We start from the raw sequence: 9388 nt of genomic DNA, 5'->3' as shown, positions 1-9388 counted from the left end.
TTGAAATTGATAAGTCTCTTTTCTGACTGAAATAGAAATACCCTGTTTAAAAGAACTAATTCTCAAAGCTGATCATAAACAACTTCAGAGTGCATTGTAAGAAACTGGATATATTCACTCATGATTGATAATTCTGTGTCTTCTTTAGTGTCATAACATCAGAAGAATAAACACCTCCCATATGAAGACAGGCTGAGGAAGTTGGGGCTGTTCAGCCTGGAGAAGAGAAGGCTGCGTGGAGACCTCATAGCAGCTTTCCAGTAGCTGAAGGGGGCCTATAGGGATGCTGGAGAGGGACTCTTCATTAGAGACTGTAGTGACAGGACAAGGGCTAACGGGTTAAAACTTAAACAGGGGAAGTTTAGGTTGGATATAAGAAGGAAATTCTTTCCTGTTAGGGTGGTGAGGCACTGGAATAGGTTGCCCAGGGAGGTTGTGAATGCTCCATCCCTGGCAGTGTTCAAAACCAGGTTGGACAAGGCCTTGGGTGATATGATTTAGTGTTAGGTGTCCCTGCCCATGGCAGGGGGGTTGGAACTAGATGATCTTAAGGTCCTTTCCAACCCTAACGATTCTATGATTCTATGATTCTATGATTTTTTTGGACATAAACAGATTAAAACCTAGCATAACTGAGAAAAGACATCAGGGATGCCTCTAAACATGGTCTGGCTTTCCATTAACTCACTTTGCCTCAGGCAAAGGCTTCCTGGATGGATTTCTCTTCTCCATCTTGAACTTGACACTGACTGCCCCTAGTTTGAGTTAGAGGTAGTTTTTGGTAGAGAAAATTCAACTCCCAGTATTCATAATTTGCAGAGAGGTTCTTCTGCACACAATTGTTTTTCAGAAATCTTTGTTCTCCAGGGGAAAGAAAAAAAGAATTTTACATTCATCATATATATCCCCCTAAGTTGATCTAATATTTCTCTAAGGCATTTCCCCATAAAATACACTAAATCAACACACTCTGCTTCTGAAGTGCTTTTAGACTGGACCTCACTGATGATTTCTGTATTGTATTTGTAGAATGAGGAAGGAAAATGCTTCAAATTAATCTTCAAGAAAAATGAAATTTTAGATATATGTCAAGCACTTTTCTATTTCTTTTGCAGCCTACACCACTTTTTTTATACTGTATCTATGATATGAGTGCTTGGGAGCTCATGGTATGGTAATAGACTACCATTCTGAATACAGAACCCTTTGAAATATCATTGATGAACAGTTTCAAATGTCCTTATATTTTTCTTAGAAAGACAATTAAATTACAATTATAAATTTACATTGTAATATTTTGCAAATCACAGACTTTTATTTATAGCACAATCATTTCTGCTACTTGCTGGTATACTAGCATTTAATAGAGACCATAGAAGACACATAACTTGCACTATTAGTTTTAAAGGTCACTGCATCACCACTTGATTTTCACAGGGTTGTAATTAGAGCCAGAAAAAAAAGCTCCTGTACTCAGAAATTCTTAATATAGAATCATAAATCCATAGAATTGTTAGGATTGGAAAGGACTTTAAGATCATCCAGTTCCACCACCCCTTCCATGGGCAGGAACATCTCACTCCGGACCATGTCATCCAAGGTTCTGCCCAACCTGGCCTTGAACATTGCCAGGGATGGAGCATTTACCTCTTCTTTGGGTAAATGCAGTAGAATTGACAGATGGAAAATCAAATTGAGGAGCTGAAGACTATAATTCTGCTTAAGTTCTTCATGGTGTTTTCCATTATTAATGGCAGTTCAGGTAACAGTCATCTGTTTGTGAATGCGCTCATGGACTTTCAAATATTCACCAAGACTTATGATGCTGTAAATGTATGCCATCAACTTACCAATTCTGCATTATTTTGAGTTATGGGTGATGTAATTCAGACAGGCAAGCAGCAAAATTACTGCTTAGGAAACCTGCCCTAGCAAGTGCTTGCTAACAGCAAGTGGAGAAGAACTAAAGTAAGCATTTAATAAGAAGTTTGCACCTATCTTGCACCCTGAAAAATACGAGTTCATGATATTCTATGAATAGTAAGTACAATGTAAGGAATTGAACTTTAGTTTTGAGTGTCTTGAAAATACTAAAAAATGCTGTATATAATACTCTCAGTAATTGACTCAGAGAGATTATTTCCTACTAATTGTCTATGTCTTTTCCACATAGCAGTTACACAGCACTTTATTGGATAGAGCACCTAATTGGAAGAAATTAAATTTGGCATGCACAAATGCTTGGAATGAAACTGATACAGGAAATGAATCTATTTCATTTTCACTAGAAAAATCACACGAACTTTATATAAGCTCACATACAAGTCTTAGGAATTAACAAAACAAAATAAAAAGTCTCTTTTCATAGTCATTTGTGTCTGACGCTTTCCTTATTTGTTGTTATGGCAATGATTAATGATCTAACAAGTTTCACAAGGATACTATGAATACAAAATTATGGAGTCCATACCTTTTATAATTTAACAGAAAATCAGACAAAGACATATTGCGTTAGAGAGTAGAGTCAGAGAAACAATGGAATTGGTGGTTTATACAGGGTTATTTATTTCTGTGATTTGGAAATGACAGGTTCGGATGTTTAAAATCTACTAGTCAAAGGGGTGGTCAGGGAAAGATATACTACATAGAAAGATGAAGGAACTAGAAAAAAGGTGGAAGGAATAATGAACATAACATGCTGAAATCAGGATTATTGAAAGCAGAGAGGTAAACATCATGGAAGAGAGAGTACACATAACAAATAATGCAGAAAAGGCTCAGATACATATGACTGCTAGGTCCTTTTAAAATTATTTTCCTCAGATTCAGTCTGTCAATGAGGCTTAGCCTGGCTAAATCATCCTTGCAGTTTCCTCTTAAAGTCCAAAAGACTAGGCAGAAAGTGAAATGCTCAGGTTTTCTTCTTTTTTTTAATTTTTTTTTTATTTCAGACATTTTTATTTCAGACTTCTTTTTTATTTCTGTCAGACATGTTTGAAAACTTTTCTAAAGACATAAAGCTTATAGAGTGCAGTTTCATGAATTTAGGAAATCTACTTCAGAGTATAGTGACAGTGGTAATCAGAATGATGCAAACACTAAGAAGCAGCTTACCAAAAGGTCTATTTAGGATCTTAGCAATATAACATCACAAAGAACGGGGTCACCTTGCAGAGCTGTTTATCAGCAAGGTGACAAAGCAGTCAACATAAAGTCAATGTTCTTGCAGACAGGAGAGAAAGAGTAAATTTGTAAAATACATATTCTACATATATTCTTCAGAGTTCTTTGAACACATTAAAACATGTTCAGAGCTTTACAGAGAGCTAGTAGTAAGTCTTTAAAAGCCAAACAGACCCCCAAAAGTGAGCAAAGCACTGAAACACTTCCAGTAGGTTACAAAATAATGATTGTTTATTTAATTTCTTTTGTTTAGAATTTATTATTTAGTCCTTTATACAAGTGGTTACACCTGCTTCTCATTTCTGTTGTTGAGTTAAAGTGATAACCACCCAACCAAGGCTTTTTTTTAATTCAGACTTTGAATTATTTTACGAGCTCTATTCCTAGGAAATTTAAGAAAGAAACTAGGCTTTTTACAAGATGTTCTATCATTCTGATATTTTAAAAGCTATTTTCCAGGAAAAAAGTAAACAAGTTATTATTTAAATTAGAAAGCACACTTGCTCAAGTTTTGAAACTGTTCTGTGAGTCACAGGAAACACAACATGGGTGTGCTGTAAATTAATTCCTCTCCTTTGCTTTGCTTCCTCACTTTCATACATTATCACTGGGATCAGGTCAAGGATTATGTTTATCTCAGCTAAAGAGAAGATAGTTAAGGTTTGATTGCAGACAACATCAAAACTATTCTGAATATCATTTTGAAACTGAGAGGCCTTAAGGAAGAGCTATAAACCAAATGTGAATCTTGACACACAAGCCCAGCTTTCAAAAGATATTTTTACTTACACCTTTTCAGGCTTCCGAAATATTTAAGAAATCAGCTTTACCAACAGCAGATCAGTGGCAATACTAGCAAAAGGAGGACATACAGCTAGTTCCATTTACATAATCGCCTAGACAGAACTTAGAAATAACCTGTAGAGGTTCCTGTGATTCTGAAGAGCATGAAGAATCCATGTTACTGATGAAGATGGTGAAAGACTGCTTCTGTTTGTTTTGGCACTGGCACAGACCATGTTCAGCTCAGACCTACTTTTTATAAGAAATAGACTTTCAAAAGGGATTGCAGAGGGACTCTAGGGCTAAACCTGCTATTAAAGCCATAAAGGATGTCTCCTCTGCCACAAGAATGCAGCTGGATACAATGATTAATGAATGTTTAGTCCAATACTTTAATGTATTGTCAAAGTTTCCTGCCCTTGAATCCTAAAATGCAACTTTAGAAGATCGCTCCTCATTGTTTTTGAGGTTTTCCAACAGCAAATAACCATTACAGATTTCAGCAAACTCAAAGCTTCTAAAGCATCTGGAATAGGAGCTGGGGATTTGCCCACAACATGCAGCATTTGCTAAACCATATTGAATAAGAATACAAAAAGAAATTAAAACAAAGAAAAGAAAAAAAAAAAGAAAAATAACAAAGAGAAAAGGGTGGGGGAAGAATTGATTTTTAAAACAGACTGTCAGCATGACTTGTTTATATGCTATTAGCAAGAAATTGCAACATAAAGAACATAGCCGATTTGGTTAACAATTACCCTTGAACAAGCTTATCAAATTTCTGTCTTCACAACATGAATCTCTGAGCTCATTAAATGGACTCTCATTTAACAATTATTCACAGTGGCAGTTAAACTGTGGTGAATGAGATTAAATAATTAACTTATTTTAAAGGAAAAATGGAGTAGGAATTCTTAGTCTGTGCACATGTATTATTCATAGCAAAGCAAGTGACAGAAAAGAAACTGAACCAAATGAATTCTTTAGATAAGGCAGCTCAGCATGCAGGACCACAATATGAAATGGCACAGGAGAACTTTCCATACAGAAGGAAGAAAAAGGCTAATTTACATGTATAGGCCTTGAAGCTTTACACGTGGATTCAATTGTTAAATCTGTGTGCCAGCAACCCAGTTCATCAGATCCAGTGGGACTTTGCAACTGAATTTAGAGCTCCTTGGATTAAACCACAGTGACGTAATTTTTTCAGTATTTTCTCTAGTCTCAAAGGGACTTGTTCTTTGTATTTTTGGCATCTATGTTACTGTTTGCTTATCTCAATCAACCTTTTTATGTGTCAATTTTGAAATGCTTTATGCTTATTCTATCCATTAAGTCTTGACTTTCTGAAAAATTCATTCCTCCTTTTCTTTGGATTCAGTAATAAGTTGTCTGCTGAAGATTCACCTTAGCCACCTATTATTCATTCAATCTTTACCTCATTTTCTTAGTAAGGAGGGAAGATTTAAAAATCATGAATCATTCAATAAATGTCAGGCATATGTGGTGTGTATTGTGCTCAAGGTGCACATCATTTGAACCCTGCCTTTCGATTTTCTGACTGACAATATCACTTTCAGGGTGAGTGAATTTATTTCCTGCAGGTCCCAAGACTGATTGATACTCAGAAGAGCAAGTTCATTGATATTTTCTGTTGCTTGACTTGATGTAAGTGAGAATGAAAACATAGATGACAACTCTTCAAACTACGCTAAGGGAAAAATCCAATTATTTGTAGGCTGCCAATTCAAAATAAATTTGGAAGTATCCTTTTAAAATGACATGACTAAGATCCTTAGAATCTTCCAGTCCTCGATATCATGAAAATGGATAATCTCAGCAACTTCTTTTTCCCTCTTAAAAAATACATGGGGATAAAAAAAAAGAAACAACAAACCAAAACTACAAAAAGAACCAAAACCAAGGGCTCAAAAATATTATATGAAAAAGATGGTTTATAACATTCTGAACTAGTGAAATTACATTATACAAAACATAATTGAATCAGATGAATTTTCTACTGCTGAAAACAAAATTAACAATGAATAATTCTATTATACAAAAAATTATTCTGGGGATAACTTACAGCAGTATGAAAGCTGTGAACTCCATATGTTAGTATTTATATAATGAACTCACAAATGATTTTAAATTATTTTAACTCACAAATGATGAAACTGCTTTCCATCAAATTTTCCTGAAAGAGGAAAACTGTCTGGTTAAAAAACTATTCTTCCATTTGTTCCATATTTGAAATCTAAATATGAAAGTAAATTTTATGAGAGAATAAAGTAAGAGCACGTATGATACTTATTAGAGAGTTCTATGGTTCTTTTTACACAAAGCTGATTTTTTAAAAAGCTAAAAAAATTGATGAGTCCATTTAATAATTCATAAAGTGGTCCAAAGTCAGACCTTTCATATCACTGCCCTTTTCTTCTCAGTGTCCTATAGTTCCACACTAGGGGATGTCTTCTGTCCTTAGTGTTATATTTTTGTCTTCTGTCTTGCTATATGTATTTATCTATTTGGCTCCTAGAGGCCATCATGATTACTTGCATTGTTGATATTTCCAGATATGTTAAAGAAAACCGGCAAAAGGATGCCAGAATTTTTTATTCCTTTTTTTAAGTTCTTGTCAAGTGCACACTCCTGAGACAGACATTTGAAGATGTCCCAGTTCATTGCAGTGGGGTTGGAATATATGACTTTTAAAGGTCCCATTCAACCCATTCAGCTATTCTATGATTATATGATTTTATGATCCCATCATCTTACATGCACATTCCTTAAAGACAAATTTTGTTATTCTGGGTTGGCCATAGTTAGATGATTAAACCATTATTTAGATGATTGAATTTAGATGATTGAACCATTAATTCTCTGGTCTCTGGCATCATTTAGCACTTCAAAATTCTAGGGGTTTACCACAACACTTACTATAGGGGGACCATTATCCCTTTCACATGATAAATTCATTTAAGTGTTTTGGTAATTTTTTTTTTAAAGAAATAGTGCGTAGATAGTTCTTTACTACAGTCACGTTCCATTAGAAAACCTGAGCAATGAAGCCTGCTTTCTTAAACATGGTAGAGACTAAACAAGAAGAAACATCAGCCCCAGCTTCAGAGTTACAGGCATTTCACTCGCTAGTACTTGATCCTAATCTCTGTTTCATGGGTTGATTTTCAGGAGCAAGTTAAGATTTCCTCTTTAGGTATTCCTGAATTTCTGATTCTTTTTGTACACATTTTGTTTCAAAATGGTCTGTAAGAATTCTCCAAAACAATCACTGTCTCCACAGTTTGCTTGCTATAGGAACTTTTTAAAAGCCTTTGTACAATTTTACTTCTTTTCCAGATTTCATTATTTTAGGTAGCAGTTCTTGATATTCAAGCTAGTTATTCTTTAAAGAGGCCAGTCATTTTTATTCTTATCCTGAGTGAAGAGCATCTGTTGTATTCACCTGCATCATTGCAGGTAAGCCAAACCACCATGACTGCAAAAACAATTCCAGAATAGAAGTTTCCTTTTTTACGTTCAAAGTGATATAGCAGTGAGAGAGAAAGTCAGAGCCAGGAGTGTGAGCTCATTCCCCCAGCCCAGGTGTCTGGCTGCCTGTGACAGCTGTTATGGTGCAGCCATTTGACCTCAGATCAGACTGCTGAAAGAGCTCTGTGAGAAAGAGTGGTAAGAAGCTGCACTGGAAGTTTTCCTCTTTGTGTTCAAAGGCTACATTTAAGCTCAAGCACTTTTCTTGCCTTTGGGTCTTGCCTCAGCAGAGTTGTAGGATTGTTTGTGCCTGCCTTTACTTTGTGATCTTGACCTACTGACTTACTTCCTGGCTTCACCTGGGACCTCTCTTTTCACTGTAGACCTGTAGACTCTCATATGACAGTTTTGGCAGGCTTTAGGACACACCAAGAAGAATAATTAGACCTCTGCTATTCGTTAATGCAGGCCTATGTATTAAAACACACAGCTACTTACATTGTATACAGGTCAAATAATGCCACTTGGATTATTTTCTTCTGCCATGGTGTCACACAGACAACAGCTGGCAACGCAGGCTCAGACATGACTTTACATGGACATATAAATTTGATTTGACCTTGTAATTGAGTCTCCAAGAACCTCACATCTACCAGTGGCATTTACCTGACAGTGCAGAAGTTACATGGTTGCTTTCATACCAATTGCTCCAGATAAGGCTGGCAATTCACTGATGAAATTGTTTGTCCTTATAAGTGAAGACATTTAGCATGTCCTTTGAAAGACAAAATGCATCTATAATGTGTTTGCTTGGGTCACAGACCTGCCTAGTCTATTTCTGTGTGGTGACATCCAAAAAACATGTAACAGTAGTTTTTGTCTTGTTGTGGCTAAGATAGCAACAGTTATGAAGCAGAAATACTTGGACAATACATTTCAGTCTCTATCATTCACTCTAACATCTCATGCACGTCCACATTCAAGACTTCTAGATTACTGAAGTCCCGGACCCACAGTGCTTAACAGATGTTACATACAGCAATAAAAATATTGGCAAAGGTGCTAGGAAATCCAGCTGTAAAGAGGTGAACAAAGATTAATGTTGTAAAGGTTTGCTGGAGTAGACCACTGTTTTGAGACATCTGGGAAGTTATATCTGAATCAGGAAAATGTGAACAAGCACTTAGTATTTCACTGACACTAAGGATTCTAACAAAACTATTCACCAAGGTCTTCATAACTGGTAAAGAAAGCTTTTCAAAAGGTCACCCTACATCTCACAGTGGTAGAAAATAGAGTCCCAGTTAGTTCAGCATGTTTCCTAATAAACAAGATATCTGAGTATTCCCAGTGGAGGAATACCATTCCATTTCCATCCATTCTTTTCATGTCTTCATTAGGTAACATTTGTCCTAATGAAAGGAAGTACTGTTCACAATTTACTATGTGTCTGACATCAGGGGTGAAATAATTTAAATTGGAGAGTTGGCAGAAAAGTTTTAAAATCTAGAGACAACACGACAACACAAAATGCAGTCAATTATGTATAATAAAGCATTTATCTCGGTGGCCTTTAAAATCAGGTTATTTTCAGAGAAGAGCACCAATACGAATGACAAAATCTGACCACCACAAGCATTGAAAACCTTTGCACATATGTCTTAAATAAAAATCATGTAATTATTTAATAACTCAAATTAAACATTAATGAAAAGATGGCAGTATCACAAGAAAAGAATTCACAAAATTCAATTCCTCAAAACCAGTGTGTTACCATTTCATTTTCATTCATGGGAAAGCAATTAATTCTGCTGCCTTTGACAGTCAAAATCCTCATCTTTATTGCGCAAATACAGACAGTAAGTATCCTACTAACAGCTTTTGACAGTGTGCATAATGCAGCTTATAGAGCTGCAAAGAATCAAAATGT

This window comes from Pezoporus flaviventris, unplaced genomic scaffold (assembly GCF_033815535.1).
Source record: "Pezoporus flaviventris isolate CSIRO_AGI_PZ_B2104156 unplaced genomic scaffold, CSIRO_AGI_Pfla_v1 ptg000016l, whole genome shotgun sequence".
Taxonomy (NCBI): Eukaryota; Metazoa; Chordata; class Aves; order Psittaciformes; family Psittacidae; genus Pezoporus; species Pezoporus flaviventris.
The sequence above is the reverse complement of the archived record's forward strand: the minus strand, read 5'-3'. Positions refer to the sequence as shown.